The following is a 16,428-nucleotide window of genomic DNA, read 5'->3' as shown; positions in this document are numbered from 1 at the left end:
ACGAAGTTCTACTTAGCTCTGAGTACCAACAGATGTAAATTGTGCTTTTCGTTAGTGCGCTGAGGAACGTACGGTCAGAGAGCGAGTTTCGTACCACGCGCTGCAGAGCGAGAGGTCCTAGGTTCGAGTCCTGGTGACGGAACTTTTTCTTCGTCATCTGTTAGTCTATATTTTACAATGTCATATATCCATGGCGAAAATACCCCAGGGAAGCTGTGGTGTACCACAGCAAAAAATACTTTCGTGTAAAAAGGCGTGGCTGATCCCTCTGTCATACGAATCGCTATAACAGAAGAGTGAAACGGGGCTTCGCACTATTAGCTAAGCATTAATTGTGTGCTGTTTCGCCCCAAGCACGAGGGAATGACTGCTGTCGTGGCAAAGCTTAATATTACCGGAATAATGACAAGCTGCTCCAAATATGCAACGCTCGGCGAAATAAGAAAGGACGCATAGAATGAACATTCACATGATGAGCGTAAACTAAAAACTTTTTAACTTCTTTATGTATGAGCGGCGAGCTCATTTTGTAAAAATGGTCCCTGCAATAACCGAAGTGACCTTCCTGCTTTAACTTGCGGTAAAAGTACAAGACGTACAAAGCACTCCCGTTACGAGATAACGTGCGCATCGCGATGCGTGGGGAGAAGAGCTTTATAAAGTGCTCTTCCAGCCCGTCGTGCCACCTCGCTAGTGATGACGATAGCACGCTCAAGACAACAATCTGTGAGTACCGCTATCGTCATATGATGTGTATAAATAGTTTGCCATTAGTAGGCTGAATAACGTGTCCTTTGTGGCCGAGTCGTTTCGTGCCACGCGTGCAGAGGCGACGGTTCGTAGGAACGGCTCTAGGCGGCGGAAATTCTTCTTGTACTTCTTGCTTTTATCTGTTACTGTGTATTTTACAACGTCGTTATCATTATCCATGATGATAATACGTGAGCAGATCCTTGGTGAACGCTGCTATAGAACACTTTCGTTTCATAAAAAGAGAAGAGCATGTGTGACTTCTTTCGGGTAGTTCTTACTTGCCACGTATTTAGCACTCCTTAAAGAAGTGTAAGCTTGACGGCTCGCTTTCTTTGTTAAAGAAAATAGTAATAACAACTAACAGACAATGATGCCAAGTGGAGTATTGTGATGTTATTGGAACTAATTGTAGTGCAAATAGGAAGAGAGAAAATTCGACAAGAAAGATAAGTTGCGACCGCAGGATCAGAGCCTTCGACCTTCGAATAACACGTTCGATGTTCTACTCCACAGCTATGTTGGCAGTACTACCCCCCGTCCACTTGATAGGGTATACATGTGCGTTTAAACTTGGGAGCGTCCGTCTTTAAAGAGTCACCTTAACTATGTTGTTGGTCACGCGACTTTCAGAAGAATGTGGACTGACCCCCCCAAAAAAGTTGAGGTGCGTCTTTAAAGAGAGTTACATACGTGGCAAGCCAAAAGACTGGAAAAACTGTCACAGGTCATTTTTTTTTCTCATGATGTACAAGGTTACGGTAGTCGGCTATTGTCCCGGGTTCGATTCTGTCGTGGGTTCGATTCTGGCAGTAGCGATCAGATTACATAAAGCCGAAGTAATAGAGGCCAATGTTCTGTGCCATGCCAGTGCACGTCAAAAACGACCAAATGGGTGAAATTTCTGGAGTCCGCCAATACGGCTTGTCTCATTAGGATATCATGGTTTTGACCCAAAAAAGCCCCAGATACTATTATTACCATCATCGTCATCATTTGCAAGAAAGGTGCGAAAGTTGGAGAATAAACTAAGCTGCTCCAATAACGTAAACTAGAGAAAAGGAAATCGCCGAAAGAACATACGCGATGCAAACAATTACTGATAATGAGATCCGATTCCAGAGCAATGCATGTTACATCACAACTATTTAAACGGACGGTCCATTTGATCTAGCGTGCACCGCACATTAAGAAATCCCAATTTTTGCAGAACAACGTGCAATCATCAAGGTCAGAACTGCAATCCACTTGAATATGGGGGCTTTATAAGTAATACTAATGAATACAGCATGCGGCCTTCGCTCTGATATACTCCACAATCTACAACTAATATATCATCGTCCATTCAACTTCCAAAGAACACACCCCATACGTGTAATATACTTAGCCATTCACCAATACCATTCTAAATTTTGTCAAGGATGAAAAAACGTGACAGAAATTGGCGTTCAGTTGACCGTATTTACTTTATATGCAATAGCCTCAACTCTGCATAGTTTCCGGCTTAGAGCAAGCACAGAAAATCGCCATCTGTCCCGTTGTTTCGCAGTCGAATAGCTGCACATCGTTAGCATATACACGGCAAATTCGTTGTTCTTTCTTTGTTTGTTTTCTTTTAGTTCGCGTTTTTTTTTCTTCCTTGTGAGTGGCTGATGATGAACAAGACTGTGTGAGAGCTCTTTCAAGTGGAAAATTTCTTCAACGTACTTCACCTGCTCCCCTTTTTGTTTTTGTTTTTATAGGAAAAGAAAAATGTGAATGCGCAAGTGGATTCTCTACGTGCAACGTGTTTAGTTTATGCCTATTTTATGCCCTCCTCAGCAGCTCACATCGAATATTCGCGAATCGGAACGCACACGCATGAATCCGTGAGGGCGGGAAACGAGGCGCGAGCATCACGGAACCACGAGTGATGGAGGATCATGGGTCTACTTCTCTGCATCGTGGTCTTCGCGTTACCGACTCGACAGATTGTTTCTGCGTGCGGTGAAAGCATCGCTCGCCGGGGCAGGAGACAGTCGCACACGAACGCCGCGGGAAAAAAACCATGCTGTCTCTTTCTGTCGGAGAACGTGTAAGAGATGGACAGCTTGCCGTGCACAGCGCTACGCAAGGGCGCGCGTGCCTTTATCTGTCTCGGTGCTGCTTGACGTTGCTGCCACTTCTCTCTACCGGTGTGTGTGTGTGTGTGTGTGTGTGTGTGTGTGTGTGTGTGTGTGTGTGTGTGTGTGTGTGTGTGTGTGTGTGTGTGTGTGTGTGTGTGTGTGTGTGTGTGTGTGTGTGTGTGTGTGTGTGTGTGTGTGTGTGTGTGTGTGTGTGTGTGCGCGTACCAACCAGCTTCATTCATATACAACAGCAGCTTTCTACTTTTCTAATCTTCACGAGCTCGCCATTGCAAGAGTGTACATAACACAAATAATAAAAAAAACGCGCGGAGAAAACTTATTTCGACTTGCCATTACCACAGAGACGATAGCTTATGAGACGAAAGGGAGGCGGCATACGCAAGAAGTGAAACAGGGTCCCAGGCGGATCAGGGGAACTGGTACGTGGTCTCCAAATATTTATCTTGTCAGAGGAGGCCCAAGTTTCACTCGGAGTTTCCTGGCTCTAAATGCGCGAATTGACACATTTTCCTTGGTTAGTTGAACATAGTGGTATTTAGAGCAAGTGAACAGACAAGAAACGAAGGGCAGAGATATGCAGAGGGACAGGTATACGCGCTCTAAATACCACAATGTTCAAGTACAAATTTGCCCAAATATCAGTGTTTTGGTTGAGTGTAGCATGTTCTTCTTCATGTTTCTGAAGGAAAAGTTGTCGCACTTTTTGATTATTCGAGGTGCCATTGCAGCTGACTCCGCAGACCTCGTTCTTACCGGTGCTAAGCCTTGGAGGCTAAGCTATACCACGGCGATATCTATGTGCTTGTTGATCTCATACCTCGGATAATCCCGCCTACATATACCGACGAGTATACGTCGACTTTAATGCAACCTTGGAGAACATGTGTGATTTACAGGTGGTCACGGCTACCTATGTGACCATTTTATCTGACTACTCCTATCCTGAGACTGTTTCTATAAAAACAGTGTCAGTTTTTTTCAGGTTAATCAATCAAATAAATCAATAAACTAGCCGGTCCCACGCCCACCTTTTTCGTGACCCAAGCATTGTAAACTACACCTACTTTTCCAAAATTGACTTCATATCGTTTTGTCAACATCTCATACATTAAAATTGCATCTGGGATAATAAGTCAACGCGTGAAATCAAAATCTCTTTATCGAAACAGTACGAAAAAGGAGGGGGGGAGGTAGGTTGGCAGCAGATGATGCCGAATAAGGAGTAAGGGGGCAGGGGCGACGGGATCATAACATATTACTGTGAGGTGCGTAAAGCAAATCTGGCACTGTTGTTTCCAAGCGGCTCGAAGTTTGTTTACGCAATGTTTATATTTAGCATTGTACAAAATGCAGTTAGAGCTGCTACTTTATTTTGCGGCGCCATCTACTTTGTGAGTGAGTGGAATTTAGCTGCGTAAATTATACCTGGCGTGCGAGCTGGACACGTGACGACCCCTAACACCCAGTCCGCTAGATTGTTTGCAACTGCATCGATTTAAAGTTGCCTCGCCGCGGTGGTCTAGTGCCTAAGCTACTCGGCTGCTGACCCACAGGTCACTCAATTCCTGGCTGCTGATTCGCAGGGATCAATTCCTGGGTGTGGCGGATGCATTTTCGTTGGAGGCGAAAACGCTGTAAGCCTGTGTGCTCAGATTTGGTTGCACGTTAAAGAACTCCAGGTGGTCGCAATTTCCAGAGCCCTCCACTACAGCATCTCTAACAATTGCATGCTGGTTTTGGGACGTTGAACCCCACATATCAATCATCATCAATCAATCAATCGATAAAAAATTTCAGGGCACTCTTTTTTTCGAAATCAATGTTTCTAATGCTGATTTTCTGAAACCCGCGCTTGGGTAAACCCAGAAGGCGTACTCTTAAAATAAGCCGATGCTTCGATTTCACGTAAATGAGAGTAATTACTCGCTCAGAGCTGCAACGATATGGCAAGCCTTCTTTTACCGGTGTCCATAGGTCACCAATAATCGGGATGAGGGTCGACCAGGATCAAGACCATAGCGCACTGTCTTCATCATCGAGATTTCGCTGTCTGAACTCAATCTGTATAAGGTCGAAACGGTCCCGATCAAGAACCCTGACCCGTGTCGGTACACATCGCATTCAAAAGTGCTCGCATGAAACAGGTATTGCTCAGAGATAAATAAAAATAGCCTGCTGCCACCACCATTGATGACGCCATATAGAGTTCGTGTGATTATAATGATGATGATGACGGCCTGTATGTACGGCTAACACACGTCCTGGCGCATCGGCCAACTAATAAGTAGGCAAAACTGATTAGATACAAATTGAGTGTTATAATTAATTGTAGAAGGGTTAGAGGAAATTATTTAGACTAATTTAGAAATTTGCGGTTAAAACCACCCTGATTCAAATAATAAATGTTCAGGTGAAACCTACCTAGCGAGGTCTATCATCCATTTTCTTCTTTCATTTCAGATGCTACGAGGGGAAATCAAACGTCAATCTCGCTACCACCGTGCCCTCAAAAAGAAAAAAAAAGAAGCTCCTTTTTTTCTTATGAATCTTGCTTCTCATTCTCAAGGCTAGAATTCACAGAAGAAGCAACAGAAGAGCCTACTAAAAGTAATAATTTGGGCAGTGACATCCTTACTTCAAAGATTCCCACATGGAAAGCGAGACGGTCGCTCTCCTCGTGAATCGTGGAGGCCCCCAGAGGAGGGAGTAGAATGAAGAGTAAGCGTAAGGTGCTGAATCGAGAGGAGGAATTTTTTAATGCCGCGCAGCGCTCTCCCTTGTGTAAGACTGTCGTTTTCACTCTTTTCTCGAGGTTTCTCTAAATCAGTAAATACTATGCGGCATCAAAGGCTTTCACAGGGTTTGCGAACACAAAGACGCCCCGGTCTAAAAACGCTGGTGACGGCTCCATTTCTGGGCGTGCGAGTCAGCTGGGTCTTCTTCGTCTAAATGGAAATGTATAGCGTTCGCATAAAGGGCTAAGAGGTCGCACCGTGGCCGTCTTCCTCGTCTGCTTCTCTCAACTCGAAATGTCATCGTCCAGGCTGGTGCATTGAGCAGTGAAAGTGCGGGGAATCATCAGACAAAAGAAAGAAAGAAAGAAAGAAAGAAAGAAAGAAAGAAAGAAAGAAAGAAAGAAAGAAAGAAAGAAAGAAAGAAAGAAAACAAAGGTCTAACGAGAAGTGAAAAATGTTTGCCCGTAAGTGCGCTTGCTTGTGCTGCACCGACGGGACGCAATTTCTCCTGGCCCGCCTTTGTCATTATGCAGACGAACCCCCTGTTCTGGCTTTCCTGCTCCGGATACAGCGTTGGGAAACTGGAACGAGGGCTGTTTCTGGCAGTGTGGACAATAGCGATGGACGACAGACTAGAGGCTCATCAAATGCCTATAGATATATGTAGTCCGGCGTGTTCGGCGCGTCAAATAGCCCGCGCTGTGGTCTGACACGCTAGGCACTCGCAGGCAGTGACGGTGGCCAATTCCTCACTGAAGAGACCGGCACGAGCACCATGCCACGGCGAGAATCTTCCGAATGGCACATGCGCACTCTCCAGCGTGTGCATGGTTCCGAGTTTTTCGGTTGACGCGTACACAATTTTCTTGCAATCTGCTTCGTTATCCATGGTTGTTTTGTTAACGCGCATGTTTTTTTCTTTTTCTCTCGCTCTGTGCTTTGTGTGAGTTTGCATCGGAAACCTCTTTCCTCACAAGCAATGCGTTAAACGCTCTGCGAGACAAAAATAGCTACAAAATTTACACCAGGAGCGAAAATCGGTCATGTACAGTCTTAGGGAAAATTCCGTAGCACGTGGCCTCATAATTCAGCCATGATGCGGCCAGCGCCGCACTAGTGCGTGCGCAGACGCCTGAGGGGCATCATGTTGTGCGATTAAACCGCATCGTCGGCTACTGCAGCGCTCACTGGCCACATTGTCAGGCAGCAGGTGAATGTCATCATTGCTGCGGAAACTAGACTGATATTTATTACCGTGTCACATTACGCCACACTGCCATCCAAAATGAACGCCGTCATCGCTGCCGCTGGGTACGTGACGGGAGCTGGAAGTCTCACGCGGCAGCAGCAGCGGTGCTGCTCCTATATACCGGCGAGCAAGTGCTGCCACAAGTATCGAAATCTTCTCAAGAACAAGCACGTTCAGATTGTTATCTTAACTAGTTCATGCAGAGAACTGCATTTTGCTGGAAAGCAAAATCGAACAAAGAAAAAAAACTAAATCAAACAAAATCAAACAGTGTCGAAAGCTTCTGCATAAAATGAGAAGTACTTTGGTTTGGGCTAGTTGGCTCGTAATGCTCACATAGAAAGGGCAGTGCAAAAACTCCTGAAAAAAGAAGGACAGTAGTGACAGCGCTCTGTCTCTACTGTCCTTCTTTTTTCCCGAGTTTTTGCGCTGCCCTTTCTATGTGTGCATAAAATGACTTCCTGGCGAGAAACGAAAAATTCGCAATTTTAGACAAAAGACACAATGTAGTCACCAAAAATGACCACCATGCAGTAAGGGCCTACTGGTCACTTTCAGTGAAAGTACAGCTCTTCATTTCTACAGCCCGCACGCCTATACATCTATAAAAAATATGTCGGGTCCACCATCTAGCAAGCCTTCAAGACGACGGAAGCCCAAAGAAAGCAAACGCAGCATGTTACCTTGAAGCCCAAATGAAGTATACCGTCATATGGGTCAAATTTTCAAATGTTTCAAATTATGCGCCTTTTAAAATCTGACACGCGGGGCTCACGTGTTCAAGAATAAAAAAAATGAAGAAAAGCTGGTTACTTGGGGTAACCACCGGGCTGGAAAGAGTTGACCTAGAGCATTTCTGCACTCATTCTCGTTGTTTTATTGTGTTTAACGCACATAGCTACACGGCAGTCAATGTAGATTGAATTGTTTTGTTTTTTCAGCGTGAAATAATCAAAACGCATCGTACGTGTTCATTATGGTATTCTTCGTCGCAGCGTACTGCGGTTGACACCCAAAGAAAAAAAAACATATGGGAATGCACTGAGTACCACAGCGTTTCGAAAGAGCAAACAACCTTTGCTGTCAAACTCTTTTTCTAGAACCCCATAATTGCCAATGAAGGCTGATAGGCCAATCAATCAGTGTTTATTCAATGAAATTAACGCAAAAGTTGTTACAAAGTGTTTGGACCACTAGCCTAGCTGTGTGACTAGTTACTGGTCCAATCTAATGCATGATATTTTTTTACATGTATTGAGCAGGGGTGCACGTGATATGATCATGAATATTTATACAAGTTCAATGATTGAGTAGCTTCAAATGTATGTTATATATATAGAAATGCCCATCACAATTAATACAAAATTGCTGCAAAATTTGAAGCACACAGGCGATAAAGAAGAACTACTGGCATACATTGTAAAAAGTACAAGAAAGGGGGCACTCGAAGATAATGGACAGAATCGGCGTTGGGTGTTGAAGAATAAAAAAAAACAATTGCGCTTACATCATAACAAAGAAAAAAATATGAACCAGTTGAGACATGAAAAATTATCAACGTGAGCTTCACTGTGGTTAGGAACACGAATGATTGAAAAAATGTATTTTGCAAGTCAAATAAAATTCGCGTTTAACCTCAATTGAAATTGTGTTCCAGGTTTGAGCACCAGTGAACTAGATTACTAACCGTTCGCCATATACATTCCTACAATTGGGAAGGTTGAAGTTGCCAGAGCCTGCATACATTGTGTTACGGGTAGGTGCGAAAAACGTACTCACAGCTAGTGGAAAGTTGATGTTAATGATTGAATTTATCAATACCGCGGTTTTATAATTTCGCTGAGACGTGAAGGGCGATACCCGAGTAGGCAGTACCTGAGGAGCTCTTTCGCGCTGCTAGGGCGGCATCACACAAGGTTTAGAACAGAATATCGGCCTAGTTCCTGCGTAAACTATGAAATCAGCACGCTGCCCGACAATGTGGCCAGCGCGCACCGCGACTCAATAGAAAATTTTAGTTCAGTGTACGCAAGGCTGTGCGTCCGCAACGTGCTGCGCGCGGCGTACGCTACGTTTAAGGCTGCGTCCCACAGCAATAGTTTACCGTGCGCAGCATCTGAAACGTGTACTGCACCTCAGCGTCAACAGACCTGATTTTGAGTGTTGCTTCAGGCCATCTCGTGGTGGGGCAAGAAATTGCATTGACCGATATTAGTCGACGCAACACATAAATTAGGGCATGAGGCAAGGTGATCTTTTGCGAGGTCAAGTAGAGGTTTGGGGTAGTGAGGCTAAATTAACTAGCAGCATAAGGGACAGAGACGGCGAAGACGATCGCTTATGGCCAATTTAACATTTATTGTCTGCTACAAACGTTTTATCAGATCAAAAGACAAAACAAAAAAAAAGAACCGAACTGGGGTTGCTCAACGCTAAATGCAAAAGGCCCCCATTGGCAGTGACGTCTTCACGTTTCATTTTTGACGTGATGGCGGCTGCTTTCACATAGATGAGGGTACCATTTGCGAGAAAAATCACCTGAGCTTCGCAAAACACGGACGGGCATCCTCGTGCACGGTGAATGCCTGACCAGAACTAAGCTTTACTTTCTGACACTTGGAATGCTTGGGCAGACGATCATACGAATGCATGTGCAGACGACACACGCAGCAACCACAACAGTTCAAAGGGATCACACACACGACGCCCCATACACAACCCACAAATCCGTCACAGTTATTCACGTCAACATCGCGTTCCTGCTTCTTCGTAAATGACCTTGTCCAGTCGTCCAACGTCGCGCTCAAGCTTAGCAGCGATTGCAGTCCACTGCACCTGCTCACTTACTGGCTTCGAGTTACTTATTGAGGCAACAAATGCATCGAAATTCACACGGACTTAGTTCGCTGCCACGATTACCGTAGTGTTGTCGGTCGCAGCCATCTTGTTTGCTCGACTGTTCCAGATCTCGCGAGAGCCACTGGTAAAGTACGCAACAGCCGTAGCGAGCGCAACGTAAGCGCCGAGATCTCTTAGGTTCAGCGCATGCGCACTTAATTGCTCCCTCTCGCACGTTGCGTACGCTAGGCCGTTGCGCGCGATAAACTAAAACTCTCTAATAACACGCTCATCAAACGTCTGCGCGAGCGCGAGCCTCTGCTGGCGCGTGACAGTAGCGCTGGCCGCATCACAATGCCATGCGCTCCGAGATTTCCCATAAGTGTGAAAGGGACTTTACACAACAGTGCATTGCGAAAGCTTCCGACGTGTTTCTTTTTCTTTCCGTGTCGCAGCAGTCGACGCTCTTTCTGGTGTACAAGAACATGTAATTTATATACACTTCGAGCAGACACGAAATCATGGCCGTACTATCTTGTAATGCAGGAAAGCCACAGTTCTGTCTTCGAAATATTCCTTGAGCTGGAAAATTCGCATGAAACGTTACGATGTATCCCGAGTTAGCAACTCCAGCCATACGCGTCTTTATTTTATGAGGAAGTGTGACTCAATCATATTCAATTTCATGGGCATCCTCTTATCTGTAAATAGAATCAACACAAATCGCGAACGCATTATGCATGGACGACGGTACAGGTATTTTTTTTACTCCCCTTTCCCACTCCTCCGGCGTGGCGTAGTCAACCAGGAATGTAAGGACTGTATAACCTCCTTGCCTTTTTTCTTTTTTTTCTTTTCTTCTGTCATTCATAAGCAAGAATCTGTGCAGTGTTAACCAATGGACAACAGAATTTCCACTAAAAGGGAATCAAGGCGTCTCAACGATTTCTTTTATTATGCATGCCGATGTATAAGGGACCAAGCCTGTTACCAAGCGGAGCTCTGCCATCAGAGTGTCATAAGCCACACATGTATGTTTCACGCTGGGAAGCTTATCCGGCATGGTAAGATGACGATATGGCTTCACGCAACGCCGCCAAGCCGACATCGCTTGGCGGTGAACATGCATACGCCACCGCGTCTTCTTACTACTGCGTAAACAGCGTCAAGGTACATGGTAAATACGGTGTCGGGAATAATACGTTTCATACAACCTCAAGCATTATTCATGAATCAAGCCGGACAGTTATTACGCCTGCCTAAGCAGTGCGACTGGGAAGGAATTGGCTTGACAAGCAAAGCTGCCAAAGGTGCAGAACACAACGTCATCAGGGTTGAAGAGACAGTCTGGGAAGAGTTTACATGCTAAGCACATACTTGTCACAGACGTTTACTGGTGGCTGCCAAGCGATTGCTCTTTCCGGCCGCTTAATGCATATAAATACATATTCAAAATGACGAGAATTAGCCTAAAGAAGAAGACGAAGCACAAAACTTTACTTGCGGAAAAGGCTTCGTTGCCACTAAAACAGGGCAACGCCACGTGGTCTGGCCCCTTTTCCTAGGCACGGCTGGCTCTCGCCATTCTTTCAGCCCTCTTGACTAGCATCAGCTGATCCTCAAAGACCGGGCTGGACAGCATGGCCTCTCTATGCTGTTATCCCTTTCCTGTTCTTCGGTGTTCCCACGTGATGTGGTAGATCGTCGATGTTCTTCGACAGAACGGGCATATGTCTATGCATGTTGTGGGGTAGTACACATGCAATCTGTGGATGTGTATGTAGGTGTTAGTTTGCAGTCGGCATAACGTCACAGAATCCGTGGTCGAACGGTTCTTGTGTGGTGCTGGGTAATTTCTCAGCAAATCTCTGAAATTTTTCAGTATGGCTTTGTAACTAGAATCAGTGGGTGCCGGGTCCTTCACGGTGTTGCCGTCGGCTGCTCGGTTGCCGTACTACACCTCTGATGAGAAGCTTCTATCCCTCTACAACACATCTGGTGAGCTATCTGCGGCTCAAGTGATAGCGCAGAGCACTCGATTGACACAAACTCCAGCAGGCGGAGCTCTTCTTCATAGAGTCCGTCTTGGAGGGTGTATACGCACACATCAAAAGAACAAGGAACTTCCCTGCCGGATCAGAGATTTGTTCGGGGTATCACCAATACCATAAAACATGGATCCAACATTACACGCAGGGCGGAGAAAAGCCGAAGCGGCATATATCGACAAAACAACAAAGTTCTTGAACACTGCGAGATTCACGGATGCTTGGCCTTACTGGGCCAACGCAAAAATATGGTAGTGGTTGTGGTAAACGGAGAAGGTAAGATCACAGCCTGTGTTTCGGTTTCTCAAGAAACCATCATAGAAGCAGAAGAGATTGTCTTAACTATCGGGGAAAGCAAGGAGCGCAACGCTCCGCTGCCTATTATCGCAGATTCTCAGGCCACATGTAGAAATTATTAGAAATGAAAAATCGGTGCCAAGACACACCGAATAGCCACCGAAAGCAGCGGACAGCTGGACATACGCTATACACCGACAATCACTTGGGCCCCGGAATACGAGCATGTTACTGGGGTCCTCTAGCTTAAACAACACGCTATCTCTGCGACATTGCAATAGACTGTGCGTTGATCACCTTCGCGATCACGTGAAGGCAACTGATTGATTGATTTGTGGGGTTTAACGTCCCAAAACCACCATATGATTATGAGAGACGCCGTAGTGGAGGGCTCCGGAAATTTAGACCACCTGGGGTTCTTTAACGTGCACCCAAATCTGAGCACACGGGCCTACAACATTTCCGCCTCCATCGGAAATGCAGCCGCCGCAGCCGGGATTCGAACCCGCGACTTGCGGGTCAGCAGCCGAGTACCTTGGCCACTAGACCACCGCGGCGGGGCCACGTGAAGGCAACTACTTGCAGCATCTGAATTATAAAAGAGCGGTGTGAACGGCACACTCGCTCGCTGGATTCCGTGCCGACCAGTTGCGCCCCCGCAATCTCCCGACAGCAGCGCAGCTCTCGCCGACCATCTCGCCCTCCACCATCTCCTGACGCCGTGAAGCTCTCGCTGAGTGGTGCCCCGTCCTCAAACTCCTAAGACCATGTCTCCACCTTTCTCTATGTTATCTTTATTCTGTATGTGAGTGTTCTCATCTCTCTTTTTACCCTTTTTAATCCTCCTTATCCCTTTTAATTCCTTCTTATCCCCATCCCTCGTGAGCTACTGTTGAGGTGTCGCACTATGATGTAGCAGTTACGGGGCTCACTTTAATCTTCTTTTTTTTTCTTTTAAGAATCACTTAAGGTGTCAACGGCGAGACTCCCCTTTTCGAAAGACGTGCCGTAGCATTTCACGGCAGATAAGCCTAAAGGTGATTACTGAGATAACCTCGGCTTTATAGCCGCGCGTGTGAAGTGGCACTGATAATTTTTATTGCGCTGGCAACTAGGGTGCACATAGGATTTCACTCGTTCGCAAAATGCTGTTTTCCCATCTTTCCCGCTTCTTCCAGTGCGATGTGGTCAGCCGAGCTCAATGATGCCCCCTTTTCTGATTTAGGTTACCTGAAGTATTACTCATACCTACTTCGTCATGTTGTTCAGTATAGACCGAAGTACGCTGTGTCAATCGCGGACAGCAATGCCAGTAAAGACGCTCAAGCTGGAAACACAAGATGCGTTCAGTGTTCCTCTGGCGACACGCTATCGCACTGTCGATTGTTACCCCTTGGCAAGTTGCAGTTGCTGATGGAGTCGAAAGTGCCGCACGCCCTTGTGCTTAAATTTAGGTGCACCTGAAATATCTCAGGGTGTTGGAATATTTAGAACTTTCGACTACAGTGTCCCTCACAAATATATTGTGATCTTGGGACGTTGAGATCTCCGTAATTATTACTACCTTATTCTCACTAATATTGTGTAGCATCCTTAATGTTGCCCCGCCACGGTGTTCTAGTGGCTAAGGTACTCGGCTGCTGACCCGCAGGTCGCGGGTTCGAATCCCGGCTGTGGCGGCTGCATTTCCGATGGAGGCGGAAATGTTGAAGGCCCGTGTACTCAGATTTGGGTGCATGTTAAAGAACCCCAGGTGGTCGAAATTTCCGGAGCCCTCCCCTACGGCGTCTCTCATAATCAAATGGTGGTTTTGGGACGTTAAACCCCACATATCAATCAATCAATCCTTAATGTTATAGCACGCGTCGTAGAACGGACCGGTGCGAAGCTCGTAAAAATGTGATCGTAAATCTCAGTATCGTAAAAATGGCTAGACACATCTGTGATCCAATCACGTCTCTCAAGTGGCCAGTTCCGATAACCGACTGCAAGAAGCGATAGCACTGGCCGGACATGCACAACCGTTCGCGTACGATCAGCTCGGGGAATTCGGGGCTTTATTCGACGACACACGCTCTGTCCTGAACAAAACTCTGCACCACTATAAATGAGACGCGGCAACGTACAACATCCGTGCACGAGTGTATACAGGCTCAAAGTGAGGATCAACGCCACCCGTATAACGCCAACCACTTCCCCGTTTCCGGGCCGATCATCCGCAGTTAGGCGCGATCTATTTTTCGCGTGCTGCTATGGGATGTCCGTAATGTCGATCTTGATAAGATAGCACCGGAAGCAGAATGACAAGCCAATGGTCAAATGTTCCCCTCTCTACCCTTTTCTTTTAGTTATAGTTCCATTTTATTATTATTATGGCTGCCATGAACTTTCGAATAGACGGATGAAGATCGCAAGGACAGATACTATCTCTGTTCCCTAATACAACTGGATTATCTGGACTTACAACATAATCTGACGTGTGTTTCAGCAAATGGCTAGCGAAAGATGGTGCGAATGTTTTTCTGCTTGTTGTTTTTCTTTCTGACCGCGAAGTGCTAAGCGCGATCAATGCGCCAAGCAAAATTAAAAAAAAACTCCTGGATGTTTCTCGAGCACACCATACCGTATACGTGGGCAGTCATTAGGAACGCCGATCGAAAAGGGCAATGTGCTGAAAGACACTCTGGAAGATGTAATACCTACCACGTCCGATAAGCATAAACAATTACAGAGTGCGAACGGGCTCTTACTCAAATTTCGTTTGCATTGCTCGAACGCATACGCTGTTGTTTGCAGGAAATCAATAGAAATGTCATTGATCATTTTTTTTAAATGTGATGTAGGAGACTGAGTAGTTAAGGCGCTTGAATATTGTCAGACTTCATAGTAGTCAGCAGTTTGTTTTGGCTTTTTTTGCTTTTTGTTTTTAGAAACGTAACAACCATGGTTCGTGCATTGACCAGCAGCTCTGCGAAATAGGTCTCACTGTTCTATTAATTCATCATTTATATAGGCATAGTGCACCACGACAAGGACCAACACAAAAAAAGAGACACACACACACGTAGCGTTGCGTGTGTCTCTCTCTTTTTGTGTCCTTGTTGTGGTGCGCTATGCCTATATAAATGATGAACCCTAACCAACTAGCCCGGCAACGTGCCTTAGCAAATTTCATTAATTCACTTAATAACAAGTATGCCAAGACAGAAAGATGTGATGAAAATCACCCCGCCGTGGTGGTCTAGTGGCTAAGGTGCTCGGCTGCTGACCCTCAGGTCGCGGGATCGAATCCCGGCTGCGGTGGATGCACTTTCGATGGAGGCAAAAACGCTGTAGGCCCGTACGTGTTGTCAGATTTGGGCGCACGTTAAAGAACCCCAGGTGGTCGAAATTTTCGGAGCCCTCCACTATGGCGTCTCTTATAATCGTATGGTGGTTTTGGGTCATTGAACCCCACATATCAATCAATGTGATGAAAATCGTCGCGATCCGTCTTTTTCTCTCGATGCAACGGCGCATGCATCTTTCTCCTAGCGGTAATGCAGAGAAACACCTCGTGATCTCAGAGGCCATCATCCTAGCCTTACCAGTTGTCTTAGCCCCTACATGAACCACACCACAACGGTACGGGGCCAGCACAATAAAACGAAAAATGTGGATTGTGAGAAAAAACAACAACTGGAGACTTGGTACCTGCTACGCACTTGTAAAAAGTTATGTGCATTTTGTTGATGCTGCGGCTGACGACAATGAAAAATTATGCCATAGGCTTTTGTAATGAATTGAAGCTTTCAAAAACCCAATCGTTTGATAATTCGCATAGTGCGACGTCTGGTTGTTGTAGTTTTTTTTATGCTGTTAAAAACGCTTTATTACTCATGCTAAGGTAATTCCTCACCCGATATGAAGCCAGCATGGGGTCAGTTTGCAACAGTTTCTAGCACCGACATAGCCATGAGGTAAATACTGGGCTGCCAGGCTCAGCGCGTGGGTTTGAATAGCATTTTATCTACAATATCATTAACTCAGTTACTTTTTTTTTACAGTAGAAGCTGTTATGAGATCACTTTTCGGGTCACGCGCAGTTGCGTGTTGTCCGCCGCCACCACCACCGGTGTCCGTAACCACATCGCGTGAAATTAGAAAAAAAAATTAGAAAAAAAAATTGCACCAATGACACAATGGGGCTTGAACCCGGGAGCGCTGGGTGCCAGCCCAATATTCTACCACTCAGTTACACCGGAGCTTATAACCTGTTGTCAAACTTGCCTTAACCAGCCATGACCTAAGCACCATATGCAATGGCACACTGGGGCTGGAACCCGGGTAGGCTGGATGCCAGCCCGATATTCTACCACTGAGCTACACCGGTGCTTGTAACTTGT

At 45.8% G+C, this 16,428-nt stretch overlaps 1 long non-coding RNA gene across 2 annotated transcripts in view; it reads left to right on the top strand.

The window, feature by feature from the left end:
* The window catches only part of LOC142802734 (uncharacterized), an 87,131-nt gene that overhangs the window by 59,934 nt on the left and 10,769 nt on the right, over positions 1-16,428 (top strand). Inside the window, exon 4 of one of the 2 annotated variants that reach the window (XR_012893971.1) lies at positions 5,337-5,502. The exons of the other annotated variant lie outside the window; for it this stretch is intronic. This is a non-coding gene — a long non-coding RNA (uncharacterized LOC142802734). Of the gene's footprint in view, positions 1-5,336; positions 5,503-16,428 lie in introns of those variants that run through there. 2 annotated transcript variants of the gene reach the window in all.

The sequence above is a fragment of the Rhipicephalus microplus genome, chromosome 3, assembly GCF_043290135.1.
Source record: "Rhipicephalus microplus isolate Deutch F79 chromosome 3, USDA_Rmic, whole genome shotgun sequence".
In the NCBI taxonomy this organism is placed as follows: domain Eukaryota; kingdom Metazoa; phylum Arthropoda; class Arachnida; order Ixodida; family Ixodidae; genus Rhipicephalus; species Rhipicephalus microplus.
The sequence above is the reverse complement of the archived record's forward strand: the minus strand, read 5'-3'. Positions and strand labels throughout refer to the sequence as shown.